Consider the following 14,201-nt stretch of genomic DNA (forward strand, 5'->3'; position numbering starts at 1 on the left):
TCACTCTAAGGACATAGATATCTGCTGCCCATGCTGAAAGGTTCATTCCAATAGGAAAATTGGGAAATAAAATAGCTGCAAAAGCTACCTTTACCAGCTTTGAAGAAGATATACATGAAAATAAACATAAAGAATGGAAAGTGTTGTCTAAAGATGAAGCTACAGACCTTGGGCTAATTCCTGATTCAATGAGCAAGCCATTAGCACGCTGTTATTTAGCCAATGGTCCATACAAGTCATTTTTGCCAGTGCTTGTTGGCAGATATCATTAGTGGGCTACAAGTCAGTTCCTTAGCTGTTTCTGAAAATCAGTGCACCTCCAGAAGGAAAGGGAAGGGAAGGGAAGGGAAGGGAAGGGAAGGGAAGGGAAGGGAAGGGAAGGGAAGGGAAGGGAAGGGAAGGGAAGGGAAGGGAAGGGAAGGGAAGGGAAGGGAAGGGAAGGGAAGGGAAGGGAAGGGAAGGGAAGGGAAGGGAAGGGAAGGGAAGGGAAGGGAAGGGAAGGAACGGAACGTAGATAAAGAGGTACCAGACAAGTTAATGTTTCTTTCTCCATATTTTTCATTCATTCCTTAGTACTTATCTGCACTGACACTAAGACATGACCCATCCAGTCTAGCTTTAACTGCAGAGTCTGTCTAGCAATCTAGCTGCAGTCTAGTTGCATCAATGCCAGCTTACTGCCAAAATACATCCCCAGATTCTGTTTTCTTGAAACCCGCACATGTATTTTCTGCTGAAGCTTCCCTAGCTGAAAGATAGCTTAGGCTATGGCTGTGTGCTATGTCTGTAGTAATAAACCTTGCCTACAGCATGGTCCAACCTCACAGAATGCATCTGGCTATTGTATTAAGCTGTAAATAATGTGGGAAGTAGGCAGATAGATGGATTTATGTTGCTACTTTTCAAGAAACTGTGGCTTTGAGGCACAGTGCATGTATCTGTCAAAATAATACACACAGCTCTGCAGTTAACTATTTACAAAGGATTAAAGTTTAGCTCCTAATAAGATCTTCTCTCTGATGCTTTGCATTTGCTGCCTAATACGACAAGAAAAGTCTGTACAAATTATGAAGAGAATGTAGGAATTCATGCAGATCTGAAATATTCTGTTCAAAGGTGGATATCTGGAATAGAAAGCAAAACAACAACAACAACAAAAACACAGTCCAGACAAAAATGCTTCCTGCACTTTGTAAGAAGCAAAATAGAATCAAACCTTTATTGAAGTTCAGGAATGATATAGTCATGTCTTTTCTTCAGTTGGGTTTCTGTAAGGCAAGAGAACCAGAAAACTGCAATATTCCAGATCACATTTCTCTAAGCATTTCAGATGAAACACTCTCCCTCTTCCCAGATATCTAAGAAAAAGAAATTAAATTTGAAAGCTTTTTACTATTTAAAAGGTGTTTGTTTGAACTTTACCAGTATTTATTACCTATTTACTTTATTTTTTTTTCTTTTTCTCCACTATTTTGAAAATTTCTTCTCCACAGCCTCCTTTTTGCAACATATGACTCTTTGCATGAGGGAAAACAGAAACTGCATGGCAGCTCCTCAGCAGCTGTTTTTTAAGTTAACTGTTGCTTATTTTCTAATTGGGAAGCATTTTAGCATATGGGCTCACCTTTAGTAATTGATACTGTCATTCTGCACATATCCACTGAATAACTAGGATTTTGGAAGCAACAATGACATTATTAAAAACAAAATGGAAACAGGCAAATAACATTTAAAAGTAGAAGAAGTTTTTAAAATAAAGACTAAAGGAATGCTAAAATCTGTAGAGGATCATAAGTTTTGGGATGATATATCCTTTCAGCTGAAATCTTAGAGATGCTGTATTATAAAAGATAGAATAGAAGCTGACAAAACATAAGGAAGTTTAGAGTGAGCAAAATAGTTCCTATTTAGGAAGAACACAGAAAAGTGGCAACTAGATTAAGTACTGGTACAGCTTTAGAAATTTTGGAAGTCTAAAAAAAATAAGTTAGGAAAATAAGAGTAAGTGGATTTAAACGAGGATTTGCTGTATAATAGACTCAATGGAAGAAAGATAATCAGTCAGATGCAACACCAGAGAACAAACTCTGGGAAGATAAAGCATTTCCCGGAGGGGAAGTAATGGTGCAACATGTAACAGTATTCTGAGTATTAAATTTTATGAATGATTTAAGTACATCAACAGATACCAAGGATTCTGTACAGATGGTAATTCTATACCTACAAACTGAAATGACAGAGTTGCCTGTTGCTGTCAGCCACCCATTCAGATTAGTTCTAATGCCTCATGGTGACACACAGTAAGATCAAAGACTCTACCATGATAGGATACTTCAGTTGCAAATTAAGATGCAAATTAAGATGTCTCAGATGCAATATGATGCCAAGGTTAAGTTTTTTTTTGGTGTAATGAATGATTGTTTAATGGAGCAGATAGCCAGGAGTCCCAGAGGAGAAAAGCAGCTCTTTACTACTAGAAGACCAAGTTCAAAATGTTGTTGTCGATAAGCAAGTCTGACAGTGTCTGTGATGTACCTATAGTCAGAAACCTTGATTGAACAACAAAATCTAAATCCAAAATATTTCAGAAAGTGAAACTTTTTTTTTTTGTTTTTATTCTTATTTAGCCTTTTACCATTTAAACTGCTAAGGCAGCAGGAACTCTTCTTGTTACTGTAGTTGTCTCCAGTAAACAGTAGCTCCAGGTGAGCTTCAGCTTTCCTGAAACTATCTTTATATGCACAGGCCTTTCATAAGTCCTTCCAGAGACTGAAAAACACAGAAAAATAAGAAACAAGGGGAGTTCACAGGTGAACATAGAAAAAAAAAAAAAAAAAAAGGAAAATAGGGTTTATGAAGTGCAGGATATGCATAAAAGGTCTAGAATTTGAATTTGCCAAGGATGCTAAGCTATTCAACTTAAGTAAGCCCAAAATGTCTAGAGTATTGCCAATGGATTGTATGAAGCAATAAAAAGGCAGATATATTTCAAGTTGATAAATGCAATTTGACGTGTTTAGAAAAAAGATCTACACGTCATATTCATAATGTTAGCTCAACACTCTGTACTGGTCAAGCAAATAAGAAGAGTCAAGCAAATAAGATGAATGGTAGGAAGCACTAGGATGATGACAACAGCAGCAAACTTCACTACATGATTATTTAAACCTATTCTGACCATAACTTCAATAATACAGATGGTTCTATCTCTTCAGTCTTGAAAAGTATATTGTAACATTAAAATAGGCTGGAAAGAGGAAGGATGATCAGAGGACCAGCTTCTGTATGAAAGACAACTAACTAGAGAAGAACACTTCAGCTTGGAAAAAACATAACAGAGGGATAGATGTGAGGGACATGATGAAAACATGAGCAGAAAGAAGAGACAGATAGAAAGTTATTATTCACTGAGTCTTACAACATCAGAAGAACATAAAATCTAACTAAGATGTCTCAGACACAAAAAGAGGAGGAATTTAAGTACACTGTGAAGAGCTAAACTGTGCACTTGATTGTCGTGGGAGGTCAGTGTAGTAGATGCCAAATTTTACATGCGTTCAGAAAGCAACTGGGAAAATTCATGTAAAAAAAAAATTCAGAATTATTACAATGAGGATACTCAGGACAAGTTCAGGCTGCAGATCACTAGAATGTGGACGACCTTGCCAAGGGAAATAGCACTGTCTAGATATATCTGATACATCCATCCAGCTCAGTCTGTCCTAACACCCTTTACTAGACTTTAAATCATACATTATATATATAGGACACACACAAAAACATCTATGTTTGTGTATTACACAAACATATTCAGTACAACAAAAGCAATGATCATTTTTTTCATTTGTCCCAATTACCCCCATGTAGTTTATAAGGAATCCTTTGATTTTATAACCTAAAAGAAGCTGAATCAGGCACTAGGATGAAGAAAGGTATGTTCTTAATGGCCATTGGTCTGTCCATCTTGAAATCAGCCTGGGAGTGCCAAACATGTGGCTGGAGAGAAATAGGAAAAAAAAAAAAAAAAAAAAAAGAGGGAAATTAGTTTTCAATTGCTCATTTAGAATTGCTAGTTTCAATCAATGACAATTTTAAGGCATTAAACACATTCCAGAGTAACTTGTCAAAAATAAAAAAAACCTGCAGTTGCTGACATTCTCAGAGGTTTTTTAATAAGATCAGGGTCAGTGATGGGAAATAAGCAGGAAGATGAATAGGATGTCAAAATTAAATTGAGTTCCAAAAGAGTTATCTTAAGTTACCAGAAAAATAGAAACACATGGAACTTTGTCTCAAACTAAACGGGAAATGCATGTTTTAGCTCAGAAGGTAGTGGGAAGGCTGATGACTATCTTTAGAGGTATTAACAACCCCTGCTATTTTAGCAGCATGAAAAACCTTCATCCTTTGAATTCTGGAACAGAGAAGGTTCTACTTATTTTAAATCCTAATGATTTCTGCTGCACCAAGCTCTTTCATTTTTATACAGGAAACCCAGATTAATTGTTTCAACCATCTGACTATCCATTACAATCAGAGGATGCACTTCTTGTTAAAGTTTCAGTATTGTTGAATAAAATACCATTTTAACAACCCATATGTCCATGTTTTTGTTTTGTTCTGTTTTGCTAAATGCTGTAGCACTTCGTTTTCTGGAGTGTAAATACACTATTGGCCAGGCTGTCATTAATCATCATTGTTGTCAATGAACAGAAATCCAGTGAGAGAAAACAATTGAATGTCTAGGACTGCAGAACAGTTCAGGTTTCTGAATGACCATTCTGATTAATAATGCTATGTTCATTTAGGAATTTGTTTGTGCACCATTTAGGAATTCTGCTCAGGTCTGTGGACTCACTGCACGTTTATGCTGCTGCTTTAAATACTCCTTAGCCTTGAGAGGCAGAATACTGGGTCTGAATAAAAGGGTCATTAAAAATAGTTAGTCTTCTCCAACCAAAATTATGGCATGACTTAATCATGGGAAAAAAAACTTTCTCTACCTTGTCTGTGGATGAAAACCTGGAGTTTTAAGGACTGGAAAGCCCCTGGAAGAAAACAAAAAGATCAAGAAATGTGTAAATACAGGGCTAAGTAAAGAAAAGTTTGCCGAGCAGACAGACACACAGGAATAGATTTTGTGCTTGGTAATGCAGCTGAGCAGGGGGGACCTGGAACTCAAAAAGTTGGTGCCATTTTTCTGGATACTGGGAAGAAAATGGAAACTGAGATGTTTCATGTAGATCTCTTTGTGTGAAATAAAAAAAAAAAAAGAACACTTAATGAGTCATGTCTATTTGCTTGAATAGCAAGACTGCTAGTAAAATTGCCCTCAAGAGTGGAGGCCTGGAAATGGATGTTTTTAAAGTTTTTAGGAACTTTGTTTCCTATTTATGGGTTAAACAAGAAACACATGATGTATTTAACAAGAGTACTAAATGAAGTAGACCTGGAAATGATGGGTGGAGGCAACCCTGGTGCAAAGGAGAGCTTAAAAGCGCAGAGACCCAACTTTCAGGTCACAGCTGCTTGGTGGAATCCCGTGAAGTGACTGGATAGTCTTCATAGAAAATGTTTGAGTTTGTTTCTGAGCAAAGTCCACAATATAAATGTTGGGTCTTTTGTGTGTCTTCTGCTATATTCCAACTAGTGAGTTAACTGTACTATTACTAAAAGTACCCAGTAGATTGATTTTATAGTTACACTTATCCATATCAAATTAGTGCTGTTTGCTCCCCCAAAACTTGTGATTTTGGTTTAGGTTCTGCTTTTAGCTGGAAACTGGCATTTTATGACTCTTTAATCTACAATACAGTCTCAACTAAATGTCATTTCACACCTTCTTGGTTCTCCAATAAGGTGTTCTCGCCTTACTACTCTCTAAAAAGAGCTGTTGTAGGGACTTAGAGCATCATTAGTTTCTATGCTTAAACATGGAAAATGATATATAAGAACTAAGCTTTATTATTCTTAATGTTTTCATATGCTTACAGGGAACTGAAAGTCCACAGGGGACAGAAATAAAAGTGGAAATATAGTAACATTTTACTAATATAGGAGTGGCTGCGAAAGAATGAATGTTATGCTCCTGAGTTCAGGGAACGTCCATGCAGAAAAAGACTGACTCACCTGAAATCAGAAACCAGAGAGCATCTTCATATGCTATCTGGACACATAGGAATATGCTGGACTCTCACTTGTGTTCCTTTTATACCTCTTAATTTGAATCAAGGGACATGAGGCTGCCTATCAGATAATGCAAATGATGAACCCAGATGTATCAGGCTATTCGATGTGTGGGTGCAGGACAGTCATGTATTGGGTGTGCGTCTTCATGACTCATGTCATACAGTGAGGGACTGGTGGTGAGGTAAGACTCATGGTGAGAAATGTACCACTGCAAGGGTGGCTGGTGACTGCTGCTCTGTTAAGTTCAAGGGCAACCTGAAATACCTCCTTTTTCCCCTGGAACAGGCTCCCAGGCTTCTCCTCCAGACTGAATGCAATGACATGGTGACATCTGTGCATATATATGCATGAGTGTCTGAATCAGAGCCATAGGCATAGGTTTTGTACTTAGTATTTACTCCAGGCGTGATGGAGGAAAGTATTAAAATTACTGATAAGTTTTCTGTGTTAACAGTTTATAAAGAAAAGGCAGATATTCTGGGTGACTGTGCAGGATGTTTATTTTCTTCAGTAATTTAAAATCTAATGACTTTCATGGTTAATCCTGTTTCCTTTGCAGCTGCTTTATCTCTTTTGATAATGATGTAAGCTTAAATGTAAGTGTGAAGGGCATAAGTTTACACCTGGAAAATCACTGAGGTCCTCTATTTGATCATGCAGATCTGTCTCACAAAGACCTGAAACCTTGCAAGGGTCTATATACTAAGTTTATTCCAGTGATAATATCCATTTCTGTCCTAATGCTTTCACTGAAAATGAAAATTGCCTACTTTCCAGTCCTAGAAATACATGATTTCCTGTATATTTCTTCCTCCTACTTATTCAATCCCTTCTCCTAATCTAGCTCAGCGTTACATGTATTGGCACCGGTGACAATTGAAGGGAGTGAATTTAGAGTGGTTTGCTTTGCTGAAGGTCTGACTTTGCTGTTGTTATTGGGACAAAATTCAATGTTTTTGTTAGTATATATAGAATCTGCTATAAATAATTAAAGTCAGAATTCAGAGAATGGAAATGGACAAAGTATTGGAAGAAATGATCCAAGATATCTGAACACGAATTTAAAAGAAAGTCCCATGAGAAAAAGGAAACCCTGGAGAAAACTAAAGTTCTTCAGCGTAGGCATATACTACTTTTTCAGGAGGTGTTCCTAGTGAAACGTTGGTGGGATAGATGGTTTCTCCATATTTCACTATTCCCTTTGGTTCATGAACGTCAAGGGCAGTTTGTGTTTCTTTCTGGAAATGAGGTAGCTCAGAAGTAGCTGAGCCATATGACACAACCATGACTCATTTCTTGACTCAACTGAGCTCAGGAAGAATAATGGAGGAGAATAGATAAAGCTAGTGCAGAAAATAGAGCGCCATTTCAGTCAGTTTGTTTGCTCTCTAAATGAAGTGGGCAAAATTCTGAATCTCAAAGAAGAAGTAGATTATGGTAGCAAATTGCATAAACACTGCAAAATCAAAATTTCTGTGTAAAGCTGTAAATTAAAGCAAAAAAGAATCATTTTTCACCCACTTAATAGCTTGCATGAAAATGAATAGAATTCCATTTTTGTATTGTATTGCTTCTCTATTGAATTAAGTCTTTGTCCCATTAAAAAGCCCCATCTTGTTCTGTCAATCTCTGAAGCAGCTATTCAGCAGCCAACCAACACAACAGAATTTCTCTATGCTGAATGCTCTTTTTCATTTTTGCATTGTGTCCTAGTCTCTTGTTATAATGGTGCTGCTACCAGAACTATAGACAACCGTATGTCAATATTTCTATGCCAAACCCAGTTTTATTAGTAGATGTTTGTAACAAGACCATTCTAATTTGTATAATCAAGATGAAGTTAAATACAATTATTCTTCATCCTAACACTAATTTCCTCTAAAAATACGCTTTATTTTCTCAATCACTTTTAAAACATGGACAATCATAAGCTAAAATATGCTGAAGCTGCAAAACTCCATGTTTCTGGCCATTCCTCCTCAAGTAAAAGGGGAGAAGAAAGAGCATAAGATAGATACCATGTAGACATTTATCATGAGCATTTTGACACAAAACACTAGAGGCCAGGGAATTCCTTGTCATGGCTGAAAGAATTTTTTGTCTTCAGAATGTTTATTCTGACCTTGCTCTGCAATGTAAGAGACTATCTGTATCTGCAGATGTTTTATCTTCCATTTAAACCATTTTGCATGTAATTTTTATTTTACATTGTGCATCTTTTCGTTCAGTTGTGGGTTTTTTTGTTTGTTTGTCTGTTTGTTTTCTCCTGTCATGTGCAGAGAACGTAAATGTCAGTTGCGTCTATGCCATGTCTATTTTCAGGCAAAGTGTTTGTTGCTGACCATGGCTATGAGTGTGAAAAGAAAAGATAAGCTTGTAGAAACTATGGCCTCATTTACATACTATTTTTAGTAAAGACCAATTCTTTCATCTTTGTAATGACTTCATTTCTTGCACAAGGTGAACTAAAAGTGGAATTTGTTTCTCCCTTGGTAGTATACGGCAATGAACTGTATTGCAGCTGTCCAGCTTTCAGATCTGCTGAGTTTGAAGTCCAGAGCTCTTTACATGTGCAGAATTTATAGTTTGTTTTAAAATAATACTGAAAATTTAACCAAGGACCAAAAGATTTTTTGAATTCCACCTCCTATTACGGTAGATTTTCAGAGAAAACAGGTTTTTCTTTCAATACTGAAGTTAATAGTCTAAGGTAAATCAATAGCATGCTTTGCAAGTGATACTTACAGACAGAGCCTAACAGCTTGGTGCTGCAAAGGAGCTCTCCCCTTTCTTCTTGTGTCTCCTTTTCCCTCTCCTGTACCCATCTGCCTCCATTCTGCCCTCTTCCTTGCATTATTTCAGACATCTTTTGGCCCTTCTATGGGGCTGATTTATCTACTGCCTAAACAAGCAGCTACCTATATTTTTGCTGACTTAGTTTTCTCTTGAGCCAGTGAGCTGAGTCAGTTCAGACAAGCTCTGATGGTGAATGGTGGGGGAACACACAACCAGGAGCACTGAAACAGAAGAAGGGGCCTGCTGGTAGTGAACTGTGAGATCATCTCACCCTATTTCAATGAGCTGCACCCTGTGTAATCTGCAGTATTGTGAAGGCCATATCTCCAACATACCCGGACAGAACAGGGGCTCAGCCATCCTTATGTAACAAGAATTTGGAATATTTTCTTGCTTGTGTATTCTTGTTCAAGCTCATAGCCTGTTTGCAGAAGTGGCTTGCTAGCTCTGCCTCTCAGAGGAGCGCTGGGGCAGTCGGGATTAGCAACACATCGTGCACGGATGATACAGCTGGTGGTGCTGCTCCTGGGCCCGTGCAGTTTAGCATCATATGCTATGATCACTTGCAGGCAGCTTGTTATAAAAAACCCCAATGTCTGCTTAAATCCTTGAGCTGGAGAAGCATGTTAGATCTGCCAGACTAAAGCTTCACGTATTTTTTAGTGAGCAGAAGAGGAGGGGTCTTAAGCATGAAATTTCACCCCTGGATAAATGCACACCAGGTGAAATTTGCATTTATTCATATTTTTTATCTAATTTTTGCACTAAAAATCCCCAAATGGATATGAATATCGGCCTCTGCTCACAGCCTTGCTCTTTATGCTTTCCCATAGTAGTAAATTTAACTCCTACTAGCAGCAGGTGAAACTGCTCTTCATGGAATAAAAGAGACTGCTTAAAGTCTTTAACTCTTTTCTTGATGGATTGATGCATCCATTTATGAATGCATATGTTTAAAGCTTCATTTATATTTTTCATTAATAACTCCATATGATTTTATATTGTTTGCCGTTGCTTTGCCACAAAATGAAGCACTGACTTTGGCAAGCTGAAGAGAATGAGCTCTCCCAGTCTTCTCCCTCTTCCTTGATGATGCCAGTCACTCTTTCCTGCATGTTTTGTTATATGCCTTCATTTTATCAGCCATGGTTGTCCAGAACTTTACCTAACTTTCTGGGTGACAAATTCCCAGGATTATGGTATAAACAGAATTTTTACCCCAAACAGAAAGAAGTAAGGTATGAAAGAAGTAAGGTATGAAACAGAAACAAAAGAGTAAGGTATGAAAGCTTCACTAATTCTGATTATGTTTCTTTGAGTTTGTCATAAGACCATGTTTTTAGATTTCAGTTCTTAAGTACATCTCAGTGTTAGCTCATAAGGATATATGTTGAGTAAACTGGATACGACCTTTTCTTCCTTTTTTTGACCCCTTTATGTCCAAGGGACAAATGGAGTTTATGCATGAATTCCTCCAGTAGAGCATTTCTCTGCTAGTTTGTGATTTCGGCTGGTTTATTCACCTGGAGACTACTGCTCTGTCTCTGAGATCATACTGCTCAGTGAAGTTTCATGTTCTGTCCTTTCCTAAGAAGAATGATTAAAGTGCAGAGTGAGATACACTTAGTGTGACTGAATGTCTGGAATGTACAATATGTGTTTGACAGTACAAAATGTTACCAAAATACCAAAGGGAATTGATACCATAGATAATACCCTACATTTTACATTGAAATATTTGTTTATTTTTGCATTTATCTTTATTTCCAGTTCTGTCACACAGTCTTTTTTATGCTTAATGTCTCAGTAAATATGATTTTCTTTCAAGGAGTTATATTCCTCTCTTTTAAGTTAACATTCATTGCTATATTGCATTAAATGTTCATTGCTGCTTGGCAATTCCAATCAATCAAGCACTGTCTCTCTATTCTGTTGTACTTTCTACCAGTGGAAAAGTTTAAGTACCCATTATTCTGGGCTGAAAAATGAGGAATATAAGCTCTGCAGAAACAGCTAATTGATTGACATGGTGGAATGCCATGTAATTTAAGAGTTTTTCCCAGGAAAAAAAAAAAAATGCTAATCCTAAAATTGCAAATTATGTACATTTTCAAAAAAAAAAAAAAAAAAAAAAAAAAAAAAAGGACAATTAGAGAAGTTAATTATCATACAATTACAGTAATGGAAAGAAAAAAAAAACAAAACTAATCAAACACGAACAGCTTGTATAACCATTAACCAAGCTATGGTAAACCATTACTTAACTCTGACTTAAGAGATCCATCATGGGATTCATGGCAGTCAGTTAACTAATGCTTAAACAATTCCCCAGTAATTTAAAGCTGTGGTAAATGGCATCACTCAACCAAGCAGTCAGTCTTAGTCTCTACAGTTATTTTTAACTGGTATGAAGTTATGCTAACTCCCTCCTCCCTCTCCCTGCCTACATTGCAAATGCTAACGAGTCTTTACTAGCTGTGTGACACAGTATCAAGCCTTTTTCTGAAGTCCAGGCAGATGATATTCATTGTATTTATTTTCGAAAAAAAAAACACTATTTCTTCACTTAAGAGTAGTGTCAAATGAATAAGGTGCAATCAGCCTTGGCTGATTTAATCTTAACTTTTTTTAGTAAAGATAAAATGATATAAACCTTTATATTTATTTTCTTATTTTTAATTATTTTTTACTTTAAAAGTTGTTCAAAAATGATGTATTATCAAGATTGATCTAACAGCTGGTGTCTATGCAACACTTTTTTTTTTTTTTTTTTTTTTTTCTCTCACCCTCACTGATTAATAACCAGTTGAATTAGGGAAGGTAGGTGAATTGCATAAGGTGGACAAAAGTTGGCTGAAGTGGACATGACCCTGATGATTGTTGAAGATGGAAGTGATAGAGAGGACTGATACTACTTTTGGAGCTTTGCAGTGGCTGAAGAAAGGTTCTGTACTTATTTAGTAATTTTACTTCTAATCTGAGGATCAAAAGTGGGAGTGAACTGATAAATTATGCTAGTGACACAGAGCTGAGTGGCATTGCCTTTGCAGAGGAGGATCAAAATATCACACAGGAACAGCTGGATCACTGAGGATAGAAGTAAAAAGAAACGGATGAAATTTAATAGCACAAAGTTCAAGGTCACACAGTCTCAGGCCAGCAAGAATTTCTGCCAAGAACTAGCAGCCTGTATCTTTGAAACAGCTGAAGAGAAGGAAAAGACTTGAGGCTACTATCTGATCACAGGTGAGCAGGAAAATGAAATTCCTTCTGTGTTTTGTTTGGCAGTGAAGACACTTTTTGTGCCTTTTTTCCCACACCTCACAAGGCACTCATTGCTGTCCTCATGCCACAGATTACAGTCTCCTCACTTGTGCCAGTGCAATGGGATCGCTCTGTAAATTAGACGATGTGAAAAAAAGTTGGAAGCTGTTTCAGGTGAAGTAATTCCAAAAGCCATGATGAAGCACCAGCGCCTGTGGGGGGTTGCGTCATGGGGAAGACTTGTGTGCAGTCCTGGTCAGACATGTGCAAGAAAAATAATGCGGTGTGAAGGAGGTGCATGGGTGGACTATGAGGCAGATTTTGGAGCATGGAGAGCTTATCTTACTAAAGGACATAAAAACGTCCTGGCTAGTTTTGCTTAGCAAAATAAAGTATTTGAAAGGACATGATTGCCATAAATATATGGGGTCCAAGGAGGGGGAACAGATGCAAACAGGGGAAGGAATCAAAACTTGCAAACTGTTAAAAATGTTACCATGACAAGTAGATCTAAAGCAGAATTTATTTAACACAGGTATATTTTGACCTGCAAATTAACATCTGGTTTCTAATCTGCAAATGGGTGAGCTCTGGTCCAGAACCATCTGCCTAGTGGGACAGAAATCTATTCGTGTCAGAGTGGAGATTGATTCGTTAAGAAAAAATATTTGATATGGCGCCTGTCATAGCAGGGACATGAACTGCATGAACTGTGTCTCAGGAGGCTTCCAGCCCTGAATCCCCAGGCAGTAGAAAGCATCAGATGTAGTCAGTATGCAGAGGACAGAGGACTGCTCTGTAAAAAGTACCTGATGAGCTTTTTTATTTTTTTGCTTTTTTTTTTTTTTGGTGATAAAATTCAAAGTTCGGTACTGTATTTTGTTTTCAAATACACATATTTTCCTGTGGACATTCTGTTTTGTGAAGCCCAGGGTACAAGAATTGATTCTGTGAGAACCAGCTGAAGTGTTTAATATAAGGCTGCTTATAGGTGACATCAGTAAATAATGACACAGTAATTTCCTGCATTCTATGATTTTTATAATTCTTTTTGCCCTACAACGGCAGGCACTTAGAGCTTGTAGAAAAGCTGTCAATTTAACAAACCCACTTTTACAGCCAGCAAGGCAGCACAAAAGAGCTTACAGAGAGAAGATGAGCCCTCTTGCATCGTCTCTGACGTCCCGCTGTCTTCCTCCGAGCCCCAGCCAGTGACCAGTGTCGGCGTCAATGAGGGGAATACGGCAGCGCTCCTCTGTTGTAGCTGCTCTTTCTTCTTGTAACACCACTGATGACCTCCTCAGAGCACATCTCTGAACCAGCAAGTTATTAGTGAGGAAGAACCCACCTCATGCAGCAATTCTGAGGGTTGTGTTGTGCCTTCCTGCAGACACCAGTGCTTCTGACAAGGAAGAAAGTGGTAGGCTTGGCTGGGCTGCCACACAGAAAATGGGAAGGCTGAGAAGAGAGAGATGGAGAGAAAGATGACAGTCTGGTCTTATTCCAGAAGAGATAGTGTGTTAAGGGTCAGCATTTATAATTGTCATGTTGCATCTCAAGATTAAAGAGTTTGAAAATTAGTTTAAGATCAGTTATTGAATAGAAAGGGCTGCAAGGGAAAGAGCGTCATTCCTCATTACACAGGCTTGAGATGAGATCCAAATCAGACCTGCCACATATATTCTCCCAGCTGCACATGCTCATAACCAGAAGAATGACAGCTCGATACCTACCTACATGTCAGTCAGTCCCTTTACCCCAGATAAACTCTTGCTTCCATGGTATCCTTTGCTTCAAAGCAATGCTGACAAGGATTTATTGAATTAACCTAAATGGCTTTAAGCCCCAATTCATGCTGGTGCAGCATGTCTCTATCAGGGTTTTGCACTGGTATAACTAATTGATTTAGTTACAGATGGGAAAATTTTCTTAACAAGAGAAGGCCTAAACTG

The 14,201-nt window shown here is 37.7% G+C and overlaps 1 long non-coding RNA gene across 1 annotated transcript; it reads right to left on the reverse strand.

Moving 5' to 3' along the window:
* Positions 1–507: 507 nt before the first annotated feature.
* Positions 508–13,558, reverse strand: LOC106014334 (uncharacterized). The gene is made up of 3 exons (XR_001185586.5): positions 13,396–13,558; positions 5,004–5,048; positions 508–3,996 (listed from the first exon to the last, which is right to left on the reverse strand). It is a non-coding gene; the product is annotated as an uncharacterized lncRNA (long non-coding RNA).
* Between the last annotated feature and the right edge of the window lie 643 nt (positions 13,559–14,201).

Source organism: Anas platyrhynchos, chromosome 4 (genome assembly GCF_047663525.1).
Source record: "Anas platyrhynchos isolate ZD024472 breed Pekin duck chromosome 4, IASCAAS_PekinDuck_T2T, whole genome shotgun sequence".
NCBI classification, from domain to species: Eukaryota; Metazoa; Chordata; class Aves; order Anseriformes; family Anatidae; genus Anas; species Anas platyrhynchos.